At 38.9% G+C, this 24,404-nt stretch overlaps 1 pseudogene; it reads left to right on the top strand.

Annotated features, from left to right (window-relative positions):
• Positions 1 to 5,355: 5,355 nt before the first annotated feature.
• On the top strand, positions 5,356 to 10,264 carry LOC104113710 (histidine decarboxylase-like; annotated as a pseudogene).
• Positions 10,265 to 24,404: the final 14,140 nt, after the last annotated feature.

Raw genomic sequence — 24,404 nt, forward strand, 5'->3', positions numbered from 1 at the left:
AATAATTCCATAAATAATTAAAAGCGGTTAAAAAGTAAAAATGCACAATAGGCTTTAAATATGTAATAAATCAGATAATTAGGCCAAGTATTAATTGTTAAGCGACTGTGCTAAAACCACGGAACTTGGGAGTGCCTCACACCTTCTCCCGGGTTAACAGAATTCCTTACCCGGTCTTCTGTGTTCGCGGACCATAAAAGTAGAGTCAATTTCCTCAATTTGGGATTTAAAATACATCGGTGACTTGGGACACCATAAATTATTCTAAGTGGCGACTCTGAAATAAATAATAATCCAGTTTCGATTAATGTCACTTTAATTGGAAAAACTCCCTTATTCTCCCCCCCTGCGGGAAAAAGGAGGTGTGACACTACCTTGATTAGAGTTCGATAAATCATCCTCACTCGACTACAAAGCCTAAGGGCTACCTTAATTCGAGTTCGAGAAATCATTCGCACTTGATTGCAAAGCCCAAGGGCTACCTTAATTCGAGTTCGAGAAATCATTCTCACTCGGCTACGAAGCCTAAGGTCCACCTTAATTCGAGTTCGAGAAATCATTCTCACTCGAATACAAAGCCTAAGGGCGACCTTAATTCGAGTTCGAGAAATCATTCTCACTCGAATACAAAGCCTAAGGTCCACCTTAATTCGAGTTCGAGAAATTATTCTCACTAGACTACAAAGCCTAAGGGCTACCTTTATTCGAGTTCGAGAAATCATCCTCACTAGACTACAAAGCCTAAGGGCTACCTTAATTCGAGTTCGAGAAATCATTCTCACTCGATTACAAAGCCCAAGGGCTACCTTAATTCGAGTTCAAGAAATCATTCTCACTCGACTGTAAAGCCTAAGGGCTACTGTGCTTCGAGTTCGAGCGAATAATTTTACTTGACATCTACTTATCAAACCTAAGAGCCACCTCAGTTTGAGTTCGAACATTCACTCGGGGACTACCTATAAGAAACTGTCGAGTGCAGTACTTGCTATCGTTCCTTACTATCTCAATCTTGGGCCTTCGAATAATTATTCCATGCTAAGGCACTTTTTGACCTTTGTATAATTTTACAAAAAGGCAAAAGATTCAGAAGCCATAGAAGGGAAAAGTTTTTATATATATACATCAAAATCTTTTACAAAGGCAACACAAAGAGCTTTTCTTTCGCCTTGGCCCTTTAAATTTTGGCCTCAACATCGAAGCCATGAGCACTGACTTCCCCGAGAGCTTCTCTCCAAGCCTGCCATTTAGCATGTTAGACCATGCTCTTGGACTTGGCCTGATTAACCTCAACGGTGATCCTGAACTGGGCCACTTTAGCATGAGCTCTTTTATTAGCCTCGGTCACCTCAGATCTGACCACTTCGAATTAATTAGCCAAGCTTTCCTTATTGGAAGTGGCCAAATCTAACCGACTTTGAAGCTCTTTAACCCTCTCGATCTGCACCGAGGCGTAAATTTTGGCCTCAACATCGAAGCCATGAGCACTGAACTCCCCGAGAGCTTCTCTCCAAGCCTGCCATTTAGCATGTTAGACCATGCTCTTGGACTTGGCCTGGTTAACCTCAACGGTGATCCTGAACTGGGCCACTTTAGCATGAGCTCTTTTATTAGCCTCGGTCACCTCAGATCTGACCACTTCGAGTTAATTAGCCAAGCTTTCCTTATTGGAAGTGGCCAAATCTAGCCGACTTTGAAGCTCTTTAATCCTCTCGATCTGCACCGAGGCATTTACTTTTGCAGCCCAAAGCCGGGCCTTAGCTGACTCCAATTTCGCTTGAACGGCCTCCTTTTTGGAGGCGAGGATATCCATATTTTCTTTGAATTTTTTCCCTTCGGTCATTAGCTCATCTACCTGCGAATTGAGTTGTCCGATCAGTTCAAGCCTCTACCGAACCTACAGAATTAGATTCTAAGTGTTTATCTCCAATTCGTCTTCACTATCGTGAAGAATTCGGAATACCTGCTCGGCCATCTCCTCGTGCTCATCCCGAGCCACTGCCAAATCTGCTCGAGGTTTATCGCTAAGAAGTTTATAGGGGTCACTCTTCTCAGTGAGGTCCCGAACTCGACCTTATGCTCCTCTCGAATTCGTAGAAAAGCCTTGTGATGCAACACCGAAGCCTACAAACATGGAAAAAATGTTAGAATTATCTATAACAAGTATAAAAGAAACAGCATATATGCCATTGAAATTACCCGATTCAGAGCATGCTGGGCCTCGTTAAAAAGGCAAGAGGGTCGTACCGCATTCATCACTACCTGATCCTCTTCGATCACTAAGGACCGAAGGTAACTAGCAATCCCCACGGGGGGAGAAAATATTCGGGTATCCTCCGGGATGGAGAGCACCACCTTTCGCCTACGATCAGGATCAATACTCGGGGCCAGGAACCAGTCCACCAGTTTTGGAACCGATGAAGAACCGATCCCGATAACCTCCTCCGAGGCAGTGGACTCGAGCCCATCCAAAAAATCGTGGATATCGATTGGCTTCTGAATGCCCTCGTAGGATCGTCCTTCCATCATGATAGCGTCACTGATCATAGCATCTGAAATCTGAGGGAATCCTCTAATATCAACTATCCCGAGATAATCCCTTGAGATATCTTCTGTTGCGCGAGAAGTCCTACCCTCGGTCTCCCCTCCAACCATCTCAGCTCGAGACGGAATAGTCTCGGCTTTTTCTTATTTGGGGATTATGGCCAGGGTTCCCTTATTCACTTCCGCCGATTCGGAAGATTGTTGTATTACAATATTAGCCCGTACACCGGATAATTCCTCTTCTCCTTCTTTGGGCTCGTCCCTTAATCAGTGGATCGATTCCGGAAGCATAACACCAGGGGGGGCCCTTTGGCTTGCGAGATTTCTTTGCCGGTTTTTTCTTTCTTGAGCCCGGGGAACTCGGTACATCTTTTCTCTACTTTTCTTTAACATGATTCGGTACAGGAACCTCCTCATCACCAGATGGGGGGCCTCATGGAAACGTCCTTCCCAAATCCTATAAAAGGAAAAAAAAGGGGGTTAAGCAAGTAAAAAAGAGCAAATGACAAACAAATTTAGAAAGAGACTTACCATGACTACGGGCCTCCCATCGACCCTTTGATAATTCCACCCAAGCGCGCTCGGAGTACGGTCTCTGCAGCACCAGACCTTTAACCCATTGTTTAAGATCTGGAATCGGCTCAGGCATCCGAGCCACAACTGTGACAAGAAAGAAAAAATGGATCAAGAAAATGAAAGGCAGTTACAAAATTAAAATTGAACGAAGGGAAATAAGTGCTCACGGTTCATATTCCATTTCTCAGGAAATGGCATGTCATCGGCAGGGATCAGGTCCGAGGTTTTGACTCGAACAAATCGGCTAATCCAACCTTGATCACAAGTCTCGTCTACACTCGAGAACGGCGCTTTGGTGGCACGACGAGCAAGCTTGATTAACCCTGCTCGATAAAGTCGGGGACTATAAAGGCGCATGAGGTGGTCGCGGGTGAAAAGGCACCCCTCGATTTTGCTCGAGAAAAATCGGAGAAGAATTACTATTCTCCAAAAAGAAGGATGGATCTGGCCAAGGGTCACATCGTATCTCTTGCAAAAAGAGACGATGACAGGATCTAAAAGACCCAATATGAAAGGATACGTATAAACACTTAGGAACCATTCCACGTGGGTAGTAATTGATTCATCAGGCGATGGGACAACCACGTGTTTATCGGTCCAATTGCATTCTTGTTTGACTTTATCGAGAATTTTCTCGGTGATTGTGCAGAGGTACCTCGACATCCGCTTACATCGACCCAATACAGAAGAAGGTTTTTCAACTTTAAAATCACTGACAGTTGAACACCGTACCGGAACGAATTCCTCAAGGCGAGGCTCCGCCGCATCCTCACCGCCGACGAGTTGTGATGAAGAAGCAACCTCTTTTTGCGGAATGGATTTAGATGTTTTGGCCATCTGAATTTCTGTGAACAAAGAAGAAAGGAGATTGAAGTATTTGGTGTTTTGAGAAGAACAAGCAAAGAAACTTCAAAACCTGAAAATAGAAAACTTTGGAGAAGGCGAAGGATTGTGAAGATTGGAAAGAAGAAGGTTTAAAGGTAAAAGTTTGAAATAATAAAGAAAGGGTCTATTTATAGATTTCACAGCGACGGTTCAAAATTGGCAGTGGCCGACCATCGACTGATGCGCATTTAATGCCTTGGTAACTGGACCGATGGGACATTTGTCATATATGTCACAATCGGGCTCGTCGCAGACGTCAGTATTCGCCTAGTCGGAGGTTGAAAAATCATATCATTTCTCGCTACCTTCTTTCCGAGAAACGAGGGGACTATCTGTATACGGTCAAAATCGATTTTGCCCTTCATGTGATTAATCAAGACTAGAGCATGATGGACCGAGGTTCGTCATCATAATATCGAGCTCGAGACCTAGAGACCGATCAATATCGAGCTCGAGTCAATATCGAGCTCGAGACCCAGAGACTGACCCATACCGAGACCGTCCAAGATCGATATCGAGCCAAAGGACCAGCGAATCGGCGGAAACCAATATCGATATCGAGATTTGGGGAGAAAATCTCAGCGGAAATCAAGGAAAAGTTAATTAATTAGTCTATCATGGGATCCCCACTATGTATTTTTAATTATACTCAAAATGAGATTCCCCCACTAAATTAAGAGTGGTTATCATTTGTAAGGACACATTAATTGAGACACACATTCATTCTAATATATACGGAAAACAGGGCCAATACTATTTTTTTGGTGGCTTTTGGTATTTTAGTAAAATTATTTCTTCTATCAATCGTTCTTCACCCGATTTGGAGGTCATTAAACTTGAAGGCCTAGGCTAATTAGTTCATCTGGTTTTGCATTCATTTCTTTTATAACTAATTTCAATACACATTTATGTATCTTTCCCGATTTGTATCAATTTATATCACATATCCTTAAAACTACGTATAAATTTAACTCTATTCATTTTTCGGTTAAACATATATACAAAAACCAAATTCAGAATCCAATTACTAACATCTAATGTTGTCACCTAAAATGAACTCAAAATTTTCAAATTCTAATTTCAAACGTAACATAAAAATTATACACATCTTCCCTCTCTCTCCTTGCGGTGAAAAACATTTTTTACAAAGCTCACGTGAAGGAAAAATTGGACCACTAACTATAGGGGCACGTTGTTCATTTCCATGAAAGATATTTTAATTTCCTTTAATGTCCCCAACCCGACCGAGGAAAAAATTAAGATTTCACCAAACAAAAGTTAAGGAAGGGAAAGCAACTTTCAATTGTTATAAATTGGAGGAACCAAATGAAGTGAGATGCGCAAAAACTTCATCTCTTTGAGACTATTCTGACTAATCCCAATAATTTCAGATAGAGACACCTCTTTAGCTCTGAGAATGGGATTTGAAAGGGTACGTAATATTCATGTTCAATTTTTTTCTATAGTATTTTCTTTTATACTCAAGTTCAAAGACGAGCCAACTCACTAGTATATTATTTTATAATAAAATTAACCTAATACTCATTTCATTTCAAATCATAAAAGATTTTTTTAATTGAAATTTCTTCTTTTGTGTTTATGAGATAGGAGTTTGACATAATGATTGTCCCAACAAAAGGTGAAATCAACGCGCCAACGCCACTACGAGAGAATTTGAATCTCAGTGTGGTGGAACCTGATAGTAAAGATAATAAGACGTTTTCGCAAGAACTTGACAGAATTTTGACTCAATATATAGAGACATTATCCCATCGGACAGAATATCATATAGGTAAATATATGATCAGTGGTCTTTTCTATAAATATATAGCTATCACTCTAACTTTTATACACAATTTAACAAAATAAAATTAAAAGACTAGTAAGCTAAGGTCTATAGATTGGAAGGCTAAATATCTTTGGATGGACGCGAGATCAACAACTATAGTTGCATGAAGCCATGAAGTATGATAATGTTCTTTGCTATCCCTCCCGAAAGGGATAACATATATATCCACAGAAAAGAGACTATGGATATCCTAATTTGGCCTTAATTTCGGTAAGTGCTTACCTAAACGTAGAGTAATGCAATCACTTTAATTAACACATTTGTTCATCAAAGAATTTCTTGTTTGATTTTTCGTTGTTAGAATTCAATATAACTGGACAGTGAATTGAGTTCCAAACTAAATATTTTTGTACTTTTAATGAATTTTTTAATACAAATATAAAATTTATGTGAAAGTTACTAAGTTCACGTAAATCCATAACTTTTGCACCAGATCCGCCCGCGGAGCTCTCTCTTTCATCAGGGTGGACACATAGGAAATTAAAGTTTTTCATGTTTATTCAACTGTTCCTTGAGTTACTAGAACCCTCTCTTACCATCATACGTATTTGCCTATAATTGAAGCATATTTTTGGAATAAAAAAACTTAACTTTTAAAATGAAACAAGGCAATGTGATATCTCATGAAAAGATAAAGTGTGACAAACTTTTTCAGGTGAGAGGAGTATTAAATATCTACCTCATATTTTGTCACCCTAACTACCTTCTCCCACATGCCACAATAGTGATGTGCCCAATTCTCCACACGTTTCTAATAGTTTGTGTTCCACTATTTGTACTACTTTTAGTATTGAGTACTTCCCAGTTCCGACAACTAACAGCACCAATGACAACTAATGGGTACCCATGCATGCAATATATTTTTGAAGTCCATTAAGTATTGATTATTAAAAAATAGGGATAATATATAAGATTCTTCTTAATCTTGTTCGGATAAATGAGTTTCTACTCAACTTTTACGGGTGACACAGTACTTCTCTATTATTTCTCAAAGTGAATTTAATACCATCCTCAAAGCTGATTTGGCAAAGAATATGTTATCACATTTTTATATGCGCGTGAAAGGCAAGAAAAAATATTAAAAAATAATTAAACTATGCACGTGTTATCTTTTAATAGAATGTTATCAACTAATTGCACTTATATATTTATTATTAAATATTTTTTGCATTGTTTATTTTCTTATTCTTTGTTCTTTTATTTCTTTTTCTTTTTCTGTTCTCCTTTATCTTCTTCCTTTTTCCTCTTCTCCTTTCTCTTCTTAATCCCCACATATCTTCTTTCTTTATTTTCTTTGTTTTCTTCTTATTCTCAAATTCCAAATCAAAAGCTCCACTTAACTCTTTAGTTTGTCGAAACTTCACCTAACTCCTTTTTCTTCTACTTAGTTATTGCTAGTCTACTACTCCTTTAATTCTTTCACCGTGTTCCTTAATTAATATTGGGTACATATTTAATTCTATAAATGTTATTATTAAAGGCAACCTAATTTCTACTTTTTCTATTTTCTCTTTCAATTTCTGACACCCATTAGTTCATATTTTTTAAACCCAACAGTAATGCGTTCTTAATTTTAGCTCTGAATATGCTGCCTTTTTCCCCCACAAGAAAAAAACTCAAATTTGGTAATGAAAAGAAGTAAAAGATGATAAAATCTGAAAAATAAATGGATTGTATTGTTGATTTTTGAATCTAGTTGGACGGTCTTCAATGGCTAAAAATGGTTGAAAGAAATTGGACGGTGATTTATTACAATTTGTAGTTGTTTGAAATCTGAAAATCTTTTTAATTAGGGTGTGAAACTGTTGAATTTTAGGGATGATGGTTGTTTGGAGAATTTTCGGGAAGGGGGTGGTTATTGTTGAATTAGTCTAAGGAAAAAAATGTAAAAATCAAGCAAATGACATGTGTCTACACAACTAGGATAAAATCTGGTTTTCAGCTTTGAGGGCGGTATTAAAATTACTTTGGCCAACGATAAGGAGGTACTAGGACACCCGTAAAAGTTGAGTAGGAAACTTATTTAGCTGGAAAAGTTCAGGGAGTATCTTACGTATTATCCCTAAAAAATATGTAGATTATTAGTTAATTTCGTACATGTGCCAAAATTAATTTTACAACGAGAAGTAGAGAAACTATTTCAAGAATAATGTAAACAAAACCTTTTAGTCATACTTGTTCTCGAAAGATATAAACTTAGCCTCTTTAAATGGGTTCTTTACAGGTTATCCAGTTAATATATGTTACGAGCATCATGCTGCTTTAGCTCCACTTTTGCAATTCCACTTGAACAACTGCGGAGATCCCTTCACTCAGAACACTGTTGATTTCCATTCAAAAGATTTTGAAGTGGCTGTTTTAGATTGGTTTGCGCAACTATGGGAAATTGAGAAGGATGAATATTGGGGATACATTACCAATGGTGGCACAGAGGGAAATCTCCATGGTCTTTTGATTGGGTAGGTATCACTTTACCATCTCCATTGATAGACAGTTTCTTCTACTTCCAATTTAAGAGTCCATCACTTGAGGAGTCAGAGATGGATTCAGGATTTAAATTTTATCGTGCAATTTTTAAGATTTTTAATATTTAACCCATTATATATTTAAAGTTATGGGTTCAAATCTATTTATTTGCAATTTTAATAAATTTTTATACATAAATTTCTACTCCGCGTCGAAAGTTATAGGTTCAATTGAACCCGTAACTGTCACACTAGATCCGCCTCTATGAGGAGTTGATGAGGTCTAGTACATATATAATTAACTTTGGCCTGAAATGAGTTTAAATGGAATAAGATCATCAGTGAAGATTTATATAGTTGAGCCTAACTTATTTGGGACAGAGACATAATTGTTGTTATAGAATAGTCAGACAGACCTATTTTGCACTTGGAGACATTCTACAATATTTATACTTGATCTAAAAAAAAGAATTATGTACACATTTAGAGACCTCATATTCAAATGATGTATTTCACTTTTACCATTTCAATATTATTTGTGCAGAAGAGAGTTACATCCCACTGGGATAATATATGCATCAAAGGATTCACATTACTCGATTTTTAAAGCAGCAAGAATGTACAGAATGGAGATAGAGACCATCAATACTTTAGTCAATGGGGAGATTGATTATGCAGATTTGAGATCAAAGTTACTTCTCAACAAGAACAAACCAGCCATCATCAATATCAATATTGATAAATATTATTATAAGATCCTTTATCTTCCAAACTTCAATATATGGTCAAGTAATCTTCCCATTCTCATACGTGGAATACTACTACTTTTAACAATAATTTAGGAACTACCTTCAAAGGAGCTATTGATGATCTTGATCTGGTCCTACAAATACTTCAAAAATGTGGTTATTCCAATGATAGATATTACATCCATTGTGACGCTGCACTATATGGGCTAATTGTCCCATTTATCCAACATGTAAGATTACTTTATAATCCGTTATATATTTTCTTTAAAAAAATTCCCATCAATGGAACAAATAGAAAGTGACCTAGTTCTCTATTATATTTGACAACAGGTGAAAACAATTACCTTCAAGAAGCCAATAGGCAGTGTTTCAATTTCAGGCCACAAATTCTTGGGATGTCCAATGCCTTGTGGCATTCAGATAACAAGGAAAGGTTACATTACTAGTCTCTCAACAAAAATCGAGTACATTGCTTCCGTTGATGCTACAACTTCTGGTAGTCGAAATGGCTTGGCACCAATATTCTTATGGTACAGTTTATGCATGAAAGGCCGTGCCGGATTGCAACAAGATGCCAAAATGTGCAACGAAAATGCCCGATATTTGAAAGGTCGACTTCATAAAGCAGGAATTAACGCTATGCTCAATGAGTGTAGCATTATCGTTGTCTTTGAACGACCTAATGACCCTAAGTTCATTCGTCATTGGCAACTGTCTTGCACAAGAGATATGGCACATGTTGTAATCATGCCGGGCATCACAAGAGAAACAATAGACAGTTTTTTCAAGGATTTAATGCAGGAGAGGGAAAATGGTACCAGGTTGGAACAACTGTGCCTCCTTGCCTAGCAGATGATATTGGTTCTCAAAATTGTATTTGCTCCAAACAGAAGATGCGTCATTGAATTCCTTACAAGATGAGACTTGGAATGGTCGTAGATTTGGAGTATGCTTTTATGCAGAGGTGGCTCAATAAAATTGGTGATATAACGCCAAACTTTTAATAAATAAAAGACCTTAAACTTATTTGTGTTTAATCTTTTTGAGAAAAAAAGTTGGTTTTCTGCTTGAGTTGCATTATCATCTTATTCAACTAAAATGGGACTTGTTCATATGTAGAACACTCTCCCATATTGTTTGATTCTTCTTTTGTTGTATGTTATTAATTTATTAAGAGCACCTGTCGTTCACTTTTTTTACCCTTCGTATAAATATTCTGTGTTGGATAAAATTGTAAAATAGATATTTAGAGTTTGTTTTCTTATTAAAAAAAATTAAAATTTTAGTAAGATTTAAAAGGAAATGGAGGAAGAGAATGAGTAGGTTTCAAACTCATTAAGGTCGATTCATATCACTTTAGGAGGGGTTTTTCCTTTAAGTACGTAGGTTAAAAAGGGAATAAAGAATCACAATTAATATTTTTATTTTTTTACTTAACTAATATTTAAGATTTTGAGATCTACTATGAATTTTCCACTATGACATTTTGTTACTCCTATTTCTTTTCAATGCAATTAGATATTACAATCTCCCACATAAGGAAGACACTAAAACAAACTCCTAATAGAGTTCTATTTTCAGAAAAGATTCATATTCATATGAAGCAATATGAATGGCCAATAAAAAAAATTTGGAAAAAGTTTTCCATTGAAAATAACCAAGATGAACTACTTCACATAACACTATATGCGGTTGTATTCAGATGAACTAAGCATTCCGTCTTGCTTTAATTGTATGAGTTAGCCGCTTTATCATTATTTCCTTATGTACGAATATTAGTCTTTCCCGAGGCCAATGATTTTGATACTTTTCCTGATGTGCCAAAAAAAATCAGAAAATAATATCAAATCTCTATCATCACCATCATTGTATGTGATTGTATTTAAGTAGTGTTAATTTTGAATTAATCATCTGGGTATGTTTGTATTTTTAGTCCTGATCTTTCTTCTTTTATGTGTCTATTCTTCTATTGTTTATCTTCCTCTAAATTATCTATATTATGAGTTTTCATTCACAAGAGTTTTTCGAATAAATTTGAGTTGGAATTTTTTATTGCATTGTACTGCCAATATATATGATGAGTATGGATTAAATTAACTCTTATTTATTTTATTTTATTTTATTATTTTTTGTTGATTAAGGAGCATAGTTGATTAAATTTGAGTTGAAAATTTTTATTCTTTAAATTTTCAAGGGTAATGACAGGACCAATCACCTTGATTAATATGTTAGTATATTTTTGTCAATTGTCAGTCAATTCTTATAGTATGAGAGTATTTGAATTATAAAAGCTCAACGGTGTCATTGGTGAAATGAAATTTAGGAAGCTTCAACTGTTTTTTTTAAATTCCAATTTTAGTTTAAATGAGGATCAATTTGTTCCGGCACAACATTTAATATTTAGCTCATAATTTATGATGATCCAAAATGTCATCTTTAAATTTAATAATTAATTATATATTTTAAGACCTATAAAAGAACTATTTATCACTCCTCAACTTACGTGTGCAGTCCGTATAATTTTTCGAAAAGTTTTTGTGTGAAGCATGAGATTCGAATGTGTGGATTGATTTTACTCTCTCTGCTTTTGTTGTGAGGGCACATGGTTTCACGAGGGATAGGTAACGTTATTAGACTTCTCTATGATGTTGGTTGTTCAAGCCATGAGTGCATTGTGACATTGAGTCGGTTTTTGAGGTTAGGATTGTTGTGAGCATGTTGTCTTTGTTCGAATATGTTTAAAGAAGGGCATAAGAAAAGGGAAGTGTGTTGATGCATAGTCTAGAGCCTAATTGTAGCAAATAACCACGGTCATAGGTGCAGTGTGCTTTGAATGATAAGAGTTTAATTTTGTTTCGTCTACTATAGGATGGTTTGTTCGAGGACGAACAAAGGTTTAAGTGTGGGGTAGTGATGTTTGGCATATTTCGATATGTGTTGATGTTACTTTGCCCATGCTTTAACCACTTTTTGATGTTATTTAATCTTTAAAACACCCAACATGGTGTAATTATTGGTTTGATGACTAATTAAGTTATGTGTGACGATTTAAGGTGTTCGGAGTGCAAAATATGAAGAAAAGGTGGTTTAGCTAGAGGAAGAAGGGTTGGATGCGTCGCATCCAACCTAGGAAAACATCATCATGCATGCAACCTTAGCAGTGAAGTTGGGCCATCGCGTCTGCCATCGCATGCGAAACTGGGAAGTAGAAGTGAAGCTGGATGCGTCGCGTCCACCTTCGCAGGCAAAAAATTGAAATGGAGGACAAGGTGGATGCGTCGCATCCACCTTAGCATCAACCCCTGAAGCCGATTTGGACTAGGAATAGGAGAGCTTTGGCCCACGACTTTTGTACGCAATATATAAGCTAAAAACGCCTCTTTGAGGTTATCTAACATATTGGGAAGGGGGAAAAAGCCACGACAAAGCTGTGGAGGCCGGAATTCATCAAGTTTCTTCTTTCTCCCACCAAACTTAGTAATCTTTATGTTTCTTTATATGATTTGTTGTATGGCTACCATGTCTATGTGGAGCTAAACTTCACGTTTTAGGGTTGTGGTTCTTTCATGACTATTGTTATTCGGATATTGATTTTGACTTCTTGATTTATCATATTAGTTTATTTATTCAATCTTGCACTTAATTATTTAATTGCTTGATCATCAATTGAATATTATCTACGAATCTAGAATTGAACTCGAAAGTGGGAATTCTATATTGCATATAGGATTGAGTAGGGCAAGTTCTTGAACTCGGGCATCGGGGAACGGATTCGTAGTTAGGATAGACATATACCTAATTGCCTTGCTTGGTTGATTTACAGGAATTATAAATGCGTTCTTGTTGATTCTAACTCCATAGACATATAGGCGTTAGGTTAGCTTGAATAGGCGAGTAAGAACTCGACAGATTCTTATGAGCATTAACCCTGTCAACCAATAAGCTAGATAAATTAGTCGGTCAATTCAATTGAAGAATACAATAGGATTGTTAGATAGCCCATAACCCTAGATCGTTTTCATTACATTGATATCATAAAAGTCTGCTCTTTCTCTGTTCAAAGTTTATTATTTATATTATTCTTATTTAATTAGTTAGAATAAAATATTTTTAGATTTAATTCTTGTTTAGATAATTAAGATAGGCTAATTTAGTTAATAGTTAATCATAAGTCCTCGTGGGTTCGACATCCGACTTTGAGTCACTTTATTACTTGACGACCGCGTATACTTGCGTGAGTGTGTTTGGTCGCAACAAGTTTTTGGCGCCGTTGCCGGGGACTTAGAAATTAGCTACGTGACTAAGTTAAGCTTTTATTAGATATTTGTTTTCAAGTTTTAATTTTCAGTTTGCCTGGTTTGTGTCAACGCAGGGTTTACTCTCGAATGCAGAGGAGTAGAAGTGCAAACAACCTCATTCCTCTTGATCCAGAAATCGAACGAACATTACATAGAGTGAGAAGGGAACACGAAGCTAGAACGAGAATAGAAAGAGATTTGGACATCGCAATCCAACCACAGCCAATAGATATGGCAGGCAATGAAGAGCGTCCGGTAATCGAAGCCGCAAGGCCCAATCTTGCGAATATGACTCAGGCTATTGTGAAGCCTGATATCACTGGGCATTTTGAACTCAAACAGTACATGGTACAGCTGATTCAGTCAACAGGACAATATGTGGGTCTATCTCATGAGGACCCGCAGAGGCATATTCAGAACTTCTTGGAAATCACGGACACTTACAATTATCCGAACGTCTCCAAGGACTATGTCAGGCTGACACTATTCCCTTTTTCACTGTTGGGGGAAGCTAAAGAATGGTTGCAAAAGGAGCCCGCGAACTCTATCCACACTTGGGATGATCTAGCAAGGAAATTCCTGATCAAGTTTTTCCCAACTAAGAAGACAAAGTCGTTGAGGAGCCAAATTCTTGGGTTCCAACAACGGGATGGCGAGACACTTCGTCAAGCTTGGGAAAGATACAAGAAACTACTCAGAGACTGCCCGCATCATTGTCAAACTGATGAGGTATTGGGTCACACTTTTGTTGATGGGTTAGATGAAGCATCAAAGATGAATCTTGACTCAGCTTGTGGGGGTAGTTGCATGGCAAGACCGTATAGTGAAATACAACTCCTGCTAAATAATTTCACTGCTAATGACCATAATTGGCAAGGAGAGGGGGATTCACGAAGGGTAATTAAACAGAAGGCCGCCGGTTTGATTGAGCTTGATGACTTTTCCGCCATGAGAGCCGATATAGCAAAATTGGCAAATCAGATGAATAGAATGACAACACAACAAATGCAACATGTACAGCAGATGTCTATTTGTTGCGAACTATGCGGAGACAGTCATATGATTGACATGTGCCCCACGAATCCTGAATCTATATACTATGTGGGACAACAAAACAGAGGTCCTATGAATCAACATGCGCAATATGGGAACACTTACAACCCAAACTGGAGGAATCATCCTAACTTCTCATGGGGCGGAAGTCAACAGAATCAGTATAGGCCTCAAGGGAATTTTACTCAACCTCAGAAGCCACCCCAACAAATGGAAGAAAGTACGAATGACTTGCTGAAAAAGTTGTTACTAGACAATCAACAGCTCAGGACCGATTTCAGAAATCTTGAGAGGCAAATGGGGCAGTTAGCAGCAAACCAAAATACTAGACCTACAGGCTCACTTCCCAGTGATACAGAGAAGAACCCTCAAATTAATGCAGTTACACTTAGAAACGGGAGGGAACTAGAGGAAGCGCCAAGGAAGATAAAAGAAAAACCTATACCTGGGGGGAGTTGACACCTAAGGCAACACAAGAGTCAAAGGAAGATGATGCAAGTTCAGAGCGAATGGAGGTTACAAGGCCACCACCACCTTTCCCCCAAAGATTGCAGAAAAGGAATGACGATCGCATGTTCAACAAATTTCTCTCCATGTTGAGTCAGGTTCAATTAAATATTCCATTAGTGGATGTACTTCGTGAAATTCCAAAGTACGCTAAGTACATAAAAGACATAGTGGCTCATAAGAGGAAATTGACTGAGTTCGAGACGGTTGCACTTACTGAGGAGTGCACATCAAGGGTCCAAAACAAGCTTCCCCAAAAGCTTAAGGACCCTGGCAGCTTCACTATTCCAGTACAAATCGGTAATATTAACGTGGGACGTGCTCTGTGTGATTTGGGTGCAAGCATAAATCTGATGCCGTTATCCTTGTTTAAGCAATTAGGTCTGGGAGCTCCGAGACCAACCACCGTGATATTGCAATTAGCTGATAGGTCCATAGCCTACCCCGAAGGAGTGATTGAAGATGTGCTGCTGCAAATTGGAAAATTCATCTTCCCAGCTGACTTCATTATTCTAGACTTCGAGGCTGATGAACAAGTTCCAATCATATTGGGACGACCTCTCTTGGCTACTGGCGATGCAATAATTAAAGTGAGAGAAGGGAAAATGATTATGAGAGTGGACAACGAGGAGGCAGTCTTCAATGTCTACAAAGCAATCCAACTCCCCCGCCACTATGAGGAGCTCTCTATGATATCTGTGGTGGAGGTGGATGAGAAACTTCTTAACACGAGTGTATATCTAGGCGACTGTTTAGAAAAAGCAATCATGCTGTTTGATAGCTTGGATATGGATGATGAGGTTGAGGAGATGAAGGGAATCCTAGATACATCATGTGGTTACATGCAAGGAATAATCCCGTTTGAGCCCCTGAATAGGCCAAGTGGCCCCCCACCAAAGCCGTCAATTGAAAAAGCTCCAAATTTGGAACTTAAACCCCTACCCCCTCACCTTCAATATGCTTATTTGGGAAGTTCTGACACTTTACCTGTTATTATTTCTGCTCACTTGTCTAAATTACAGGAAGAAAAGCTATTAAGGGTGCTACGTGAGCACAAGCGAGCAATTGGGTGGACAATGTCTGACATTAAAGGCATTAGTCCAGCTTTCTGCATGCACAAAATCCTCATGGAGGACGGACACAAGCCGAGTGTAGAACACCAACGCCGACTAAATCCAATCATGAAAGAAGTGGTAAGGAAAGAAGTGATTAAGTGGCTTGATGCAGGTATTGTATTTCCAATCTCTGATAGTAAATGGGTAAGCCCCGTTCAATGTGTGCCGAAGAAAGGGGGGATAACCGTAGTAGTTAATGAAAATAATGACTTAATTCCTACAAGAACTGTAACTGGATGGAGAATTTGCATAGATTACAGAAAACTAAACAATGCCACCCGGAAAGACCACTTTCCCCTGCCTTTTATTGACCAAATGCTTGATAGATTAGCTGGCCAGGAATACTACTGTTTCCTGGACGGTTATTCGGGGTATAATCAGATTGCTATAGCCCCAGAAGACCAAGAGAAAACTACATTTACATGTCCTTATGGCACGTATGCGTTCAAGAGAATGCCCTTCGGTCTTTGTAATGCACCTGCGACTTTTCAAAGGTGTATGATGGCTATTTTCACTGACATGGTTGAAAGATATGTAAAAGTATTCATGGACGATTTTTCTGTGTTTGGATGTTCTTTTGATAGTTGTTTGATGAACCTTGATAAAGTGCTAGCTAGGTGTGAAGAGACGAACTTGGTGCTAAACTGGGAAAAGTGCCATTTCATGGTACGTGAAGGTATAGTTTTGGGGCACAAGGTTTCAAAAGATGGTCTACAGGTGGATAAAGCAAAGGTGGAGACGATCGAAAAATTGCCCCCGCCGACATCCATCAAAGGCATTCGCAGTTTCTTGGGTCATGCAGGTTTTTATCGTCGTTTCATTAAAGATTTTTCGAAAATTTCTTCCCCTTTGTGCAGGCTTCTAGAGAAAGACGTTACCTTCAAGTTTGATAATGCATGTCTGAAAGCATTTGAGGAGCTGAAGGGAAGATTGGTGACTGCACCAATTATCATTGGCCCCGATTGGGCACAACCATTTGAGTTGATGTGCGATGCAAGTGACATAGCAATTGGAGCGGTGTTGGGGCAAAGGAGGGATAAAATCTTTCACTCCATTTATTATGCAAGCAAAACTATGAATCCAGCTCAGATGAATTATACAGTGACTGAAAAGGAGTTGCTTGCAGTGGTGTGGGCGTTTGACAAGTTCAGATCCTATCTAGTGGGAACCAAAGTCATCGTCTACACAGATCATTCAGCTATCAGATACCTATTTGAAAAGAAAGACGCCAAGCCGAGGCTGATTCGTTGGGTCCTCCTCTTGCAAGAATTTGACTTAGAGATCCGAGATCGAAAAGGGACAGAAAATCAAGTGGCCGATCATTTGTCCAGATTAGAGAGCCGGAACCATGTAGCTGAAGGAGGGTCCAGATCAGTTGGTGAGAAGGTGTGTTCCTGAGGAAGAGATGAAGGCTATACTACATGACTGCCATGCGTCACCATATGGAGGTCATCACGGCGGGGATAGAACCGCCCAAAAAGTGCTACAATCAGGTTTTTATTGGCCAAAATTGTTTAAGGATGCACATGCCTTCGTTAAAAATTGTGATAGATGCCAAAGAACTGGAACTATCACGAGGAAGCACGAGATGCCCTTGCAAAATATACTGGCGGTAGAACTTTTTGATGTTTGGGGGATTGATTTTATGGGACCATTCCCATATTCTAACGGACACAGATACATCTTGGTGGCGGTCGACTATGTTTCTAAGTGGGTAGAGGCCATAGCTCTTCCTACTAACGACGCAAAAGTTGTGGTAGGCTTTGTAAAGAAGCACATCTTCACACGTTTTGGGACCCCAAGAGTGTTGATAAGCGACGGGGGAACTCACTTTTGTAACAAACTGCTGAATAATATTCTCGCAAAATACGGAGTCAAGCACAAAGTTTCCACTGCCTATCATCCCCAAACGAGTGGTCAAGTAGAAGTTTCCAACAGAGAGGTCAAGCAGATTTTGGAAAAGACAGTAAGTATGAATAGAAAGGACTGGGCCGGGAAGCTGGATGACGCATTATGGGCATATCGCACTGCGTACAAGACCCCAATAGGCACTTCTCCGTACAGGTTGGTTTATGGGAAGGCCTGCCATCTGCCCGTCGAGCTTGAACACAAAGCATATTGGGCGATTAAAAAGCTAAATATGGAGATGGACTTGGCCGGTGAAAAGAGATTGCTACAACTCAACGAGCTTGATGAGTTTCGATTGCATGCGTATGAAAATGCCAAATTGTATAAAGAGAAGACCAAAAGATGGCATGATAAGCATATCCAACATCGTGAGTTTGAACCAGGTCAACAAATTCTACTGTTTAATTCAAGGCTAAAGCTTTTTCCAGGAAAGCTTAAATCTCGATGGTCGGGTCCGTTTGAAGTGGTTAGTGTGAAACCTCATGGTGCGATAGAATTGTGTGATAAGGGGTCCAATACGACATTCTTGGTAAATGGCCAAAGAGTAAAACACTATTGGGGTGGTGACATTGCACGTCACAAGACCACAATGGATTTAGTGGAGGCATGAAGAACATGTTGCGTCGTGCAGCGACGTTAAATCAGGCGCTTCTTGGGAGGCCACCCAAGTTAGTTAGTTTATTTTTATTTTTATTTTAATTTTTTTTTTCTCCTTTCTTTTCGGAGGACATAGATTTTATTCAAGAAAATGAGGCGGATGCGTCGCGTCCCCCTCAAAAAAAAAAAAAAAAATTTTTTTTTTTTTTGACGGGCCAATTGCTCAAGGCAGTGAAGTCTGCCTATCGCGCCTGTATCGCGTCCGAAAATTTTTGAAGGAAGACAAGGGGATGCGTCGCGTCAAAGCTCGCACGCACAGGTAAGTAATATATATTTTAACACATCTTAAGATAACCTATTCGAACAAAAATGTTTCTTGCGACGCATCCACTCGTCTCGTTTTGGCGACGCCTACGAACGCAGAACAGAATTCTCTCATCGAAATTGTAACGCAATAAGATCAAACGCGACAGGTACGCATCATCCTCTTCGTTCTTCCGTTGGCTTCTCTCCAAATTCGTCTCTCCTCCCTCCTTCAATGGTAGCAACAAGTAGGTTTTGCAATTTCAAGATTTTTAGGGCTGTCGTTCTTGGTAGTTGTAATGGTTGAGAGATGATAAACTATAATTCCCTTCATCTCGTCCAACTTTGGGAGGGTAGTTGCACTGCTCAACTGATAGAATGAACTAGGCACACTTGTTGCATACCACATGTTCGACGAATTGTCCCTGAGAAAAATTTAGGCGTCGGTGAAGTCTGAGTAACCGAGCAACATTGGTGTATGCTTGAGAGTAAGTGTGGGGTCGAGTGAGGGGCTATGTGAAATTGAATTTTTGAAGAAAGTTATCACATACTTGCTGAAAGTCATGAGCTACAATTCCATGAAGAGTGAATGGCATGACTTTACGAATAAATTGAAGTCTGCAAGCTGTTGCAATTGCTTTCAAGCTGAACTTCGCTGTTTCATCTGCTAATTGTTGAATTCTTTGCATTGCAGGTACTTAGATTCGTAAAATGACAGCAGCGAGTAAACCATCCAAGCAACAAGACAAAGATGGTAACAAGCAACCGCCCAAAAAGCCTACCGGAAGGGCAGCGGGCGGTCCAAATCCACAGAAAAAGAGGAAGCGGACGGAGAAGGAAATGGAACTGCTGCCTAGGCAGTTAAGTGATGATTCAGAGCAAGAGGAGGAGGAAACATTGGTCCGGAGGACAGTGAAGAAGGGTATTACACCAAGCAAAGGAATAGAGATACGAGAGCCTGTGACATACCAAAGAAAAGCTTCGAGAATGAGTGCTCCAACTGATAAAGGGAAGGAGAAGATTACTACAGAATCTGAATCCGATTCCGATTCGGACAATGACCACCTACAGATCAACATGAGTGATGAAGACGAAGGTGAACCCATAGACCGAGTTGATTGGGAGAAATACTTTGTTAATGAGAAGGCATTCCGAGCCTATAAGAAGATATTGGTTTCAAAGAAGTACATTCCGGAAAAGCCGATAAACATCGGACCACTTAAGACAAAGTACTCAGAGTTTCTCAAGTCAATTCGAGAGGTGCAAAAATGGGGACCCATTCTGAAAGGTCATGGCAAAGCCAACCTCACCATTGTTAGAGAGCTCTACGCCAATTGGCGTCACGCACGGGGAAACATTGTGCGAGTAAGAGGGGTAGATATTAATGTGTCAGCTGAAGCTCTGAATAACTTCTTAAGGGTGCCACACACACTCACTGACAGGTTTGACGCCATATGCAAAACACCAGATTATGCACACATTAAGTCTGTCCTATGCCCTACCAGGAAGGATGCAGAATGGAAGCATGGGAGTATGGAGTACCACTCTATAGCAAAGGAATTCATGAGTGCGTTAGCACGTGTGGCTCTAAATTTCATTTGTAACCGACTGTTGCCATGCCAACATAAAACTGATGTCCCTCGTTACCGCGCACTCGTATTATATGCTTTATTAGAGGGGATACCACTCAACTTCGGAGCCATCATGCATGATCAAATGCAGCGAACCAGGATGAATTACAAGTGGAGGTTGTTCTTTGCTAATACCCTAACAGCTTTTTTAACAGAGAGGGGAGTACTATGGGACAAGGAGAATGACGACATTGAGGCTAAAGCTCCAGGACCATATGATGTCACTCATGTTCTAGAGCCAAACAAGGGAAGGTCTTCTAAGCTCACCGTCCAACAATTATTTGAGCATATGCAAGCAGATATGCATGAGAACAGGGCTGAGCTGATAGCGACTCGTGTCGAGTTGAGTGCCACCAGGGATGAGTTGAGACAGACTCGTGCGGATCTAAGCCGAGTTCAGACCGAGCAGGCCACGATGATGAAGGAGATATCATTACTCCTCAGAGCTCTGGTTCAATGTGCAGGTACAGACATCTCCCAGCTGATTGCATCATCCACTGCCGGACCATCCACTCCTGTTCCTCCCATAGTCACCGAGGCTCCACTCAACAGGCCTATTGAGGTCGCTGTAACACCTGATACAGAATCAGCACCAGTTGTTGATGATAGGAATGCTATGGATGCAGATGCTCCTCCACAGACTGCGGATGAGCCCTCCACCTTGACTTAAGGAGTCCTTCTCACCCTACTTTACCTTGTTTGTGTGCGTTGGGGACAACGCACAGTCCTAAGTGTGGGGTGGGGGTGATTTATGTTTGATGTATGGATGAATGTACTAATATATTCACTGGATTAATGGCATAAAATAGCAGCAAATTCATCTATATGGAGTAACTATCAGTTTATCTATTAGTTTATTTTAAAAAAAAAAAAAAAAAAAAAATATATATATATATATATATATATATATATATATATATATATATATAGTATCTTTGTAGATAGTAATAATCCCCTGTGGTTTTTCTTTGTGCCTCGGTTCTTTTCCATGGGATGTAGTTTGAACCGGGTAATTTTGTTTTCTTTTTAGAGTAGAGTAGGAATGTAGGGAATAAAAGGAGGAAGAATGATGAACCTAGGTGACCTTGACTTGGTTGATACTGGCATATTTAAGCTTTTACATATGTAATATCTTCCCTTCTCACTCTGAAATTATTGATGATGCCTTGTTAAAACGGATAGCATGTTTTGTTGCAGCCTATTTCTCATTTTCTTGACTTGTGTTCACTTTGCGCTTAATGCTTAATATCTCGTTGCTCCGTGAATACTTGCATTGTTTGAGAGTCGGAATGTGACCGTCCTTAGCGAGTCATGTGCCATGTGTGGTGAGGTTTTTGTGTAGTCCATGTAGTGTACTTGTGTCTAGAACTTGCCCGGTATGTGAGTTGAAGCGAAATTTTAGGTGATGCTCGGTTTGAAAAATGATTTTAGGCTTTCTTTGATCTTTTTGAGCTTATTGCTTATCACAAATAAAATCTATCCCTAGTTAAACCTTTTGAGCCTGTAGACCTTTTATTTGGTACCCACATTACAAGCCTATACCCTGTTTATTCTTAATTGACATTGTTTTGATCCTTTTACCTCTTAAAGCACTTTAATTGTTAGATGAGCGCTAAAAGAAGTAAGAAGGGACTAAGTGTGGGGTGACTTTTGAGTGGAATCAATGAAAGAAAGAAGGGTGCACTTATTTTGTAAAATAATACACCACTAGCGGAAATTGAAAGAAAAAAAAAAGAAGAGAAAAATCTGGAAAAAAAAGAAAAAAAAAAAGAAAAAAAAATATAGATGAATAAATTGTTGTCTTGTTCTTGCTAGTGGGTATGAATTAAAGTAGTGCTTAAAGAAAGAGAAAATATTGTTGGGGGTGATATTATTTGTGAAATTGAAGTGGTGTTGAAGAATTTGCGCTTAAGTTATTTGATGATGTGTTAAAGTGCTTAGGAGGGTGAATCACTATTCCTTAAATATATCCTACCCGTCCCTTAGCCCACATTACAACCATGAAAAAGTCCTAATTGATTTTAGATCGAGCGAGCTTACATTAGTAGAGATTTACATTAAGGGCAAGCCTATGGTACTAACTGCATGCATGCGACTTCTTTTGTGAGAGTGAGCGATTTTCTTTGTGAGCATGAGATTCGAATGTGTGGATTGATTCTACTCTCTTTGCTTTTGTTGTGAGGGCACATGGTTTCACGAGGGATAGGTAACGTTATTAGACTTCTCTATGATGTTGGGTGTTCAAGCCATGAGTGCATTGTGACATTGAGTCGGTTTTTGAGGTTAGGATTGTTATGAGCATGTTGTCTTTGTTCGAATATGTTTAAAGAAGGGCCTAAGAAAAGGGAAGTGTGTTGATGCATAGTCTAGAGCCTAATTGTAGCAAATAACCATGGTCATAGGTGCAGTGTGCTTTGAATGATAAGAGTTTAATTTTGTTTCGTCTACTATAGGATGGTTTGTTCGAGGACGAACAAAGGTTTAAGTGTGGGGTAGTGATGTTTGGCATATTTCGATATGTGTTGATGTTACTTTGCCCATGCTTTAACCACTTTTTGATGTTATTTAATCTTTAAAACACCCAACATGGTGTAATTATTGGTTTGATGACTAATTAAGTTATGTGTGACGATTTAAGGTGTTCGGAGTGCAAAATATGAAGAAAAGGTGGTTTAGCTAGAGGAAGAAGGGTTGGATGCGTCGCATCCAACCTAGGAAAACATCATCATGCATGCAACCTTAGCAGTGAAGTTGGGCCATCGCGTCTGCCATCGCATGCGAAACTGGGAAGTAGAAGTGAAGCTGGATGCGTCGCGTCCACCTTCGCAGGCAAAAAATTGAAATGGAGGACAAGGTGGATGCGTCGCATCCACCTTAGCATCAACCCCTGAAGCCGATTTGGACTAGGAATAGGAGAGCTTTGGCCCACGACTTTTGTACGCAATATATAAGCTAAAAACGCCTCTTTGAGGTTATCTAACATATTGGGAAGGGGAAAAAAGCCACGACAAAGCTGTGGAGGCCGGAATTCATCAAGTTTCTTCTTTCTCCCACCAAACTTAGTAATCTTTATGTTTCTTTATATGATTTGTTGTTTGGCTACCATGTCTATGTGGAGCTAAACTTCACGTTCTAGGGTTGTGGTTCTTTCATGACTATTGTTATTCGGATATTGATTTTGACTTCTTGATTTATCATATTAGTTTATTTATTCAATCTTGCACTTAATTATTTAATTGCTTGATCATCAATTGAATATTATCTACGAATCTAGAATTGAACTCAAAAGTGGGAATTCTATATTGCATATAGGATTGAGTAGGGCAAGTTCTTGAACTCGGGCATCGGGGAACGGATTCTTAGTTAGGATAGACATATACCTAATTGCCTTGCTTGGTTGATTTACAGGAATTATAAATGCGTTCTTGTTGATTCTAACTCCATAGACATATAGGCGTTAGGTTAGCTTGAATAGGCGAGTAAGAACTCGACAGATTCTTATGAGCATTAACCCTGTCAACCAATAAGCTAGATAAATTAGTCGGTCAATTCAATTGAAGAATACAATAGGATTGTTAGATAGCCCATAACCCTAGATCGTTTTCATTACATTGATATCATAAAAGTCTGCTCTTTCTCTGTTCAAAGTTTATTATTTATATTATTCTTATTTAATTAGTTAGAATAAAATATTTTTAGATTTAATTCTTGTTTAGATAATTAAGATAGGCTAATTTAGTTAATAGTTAATCATAAGTCCTCGTGGGTTCGACATCCGACTTTGAGTCACTTTATTACTTGACGACCGCGTATACTTGCGTGAGTGTGTTTGGTCGCAACAAGTTTTTGGCGCCGTTGCCGGGGACTTAGAAATTAGCTACGTGACTAAGTTAAGCTTTTATTAGATATTTGTTTTCAAGTTTTAAT

Source organism: Nicotiana tomentosiformis, chromosome 8 (genome assembly GCF_000390325.3).
Source record: "Nicotiana tomentosiformis chromosome 8, ASM39032v3, whole genome shotgun sequence".
In the NCBI taxonomy this organism is placed as follows: domain Eukaryota; kingdom Viridiplantae; phylum Streptophyta; class Magnoliopsida; order Solanales; family Solanaceae; genus Nicotiana; species Nicotiana tomentosiformis.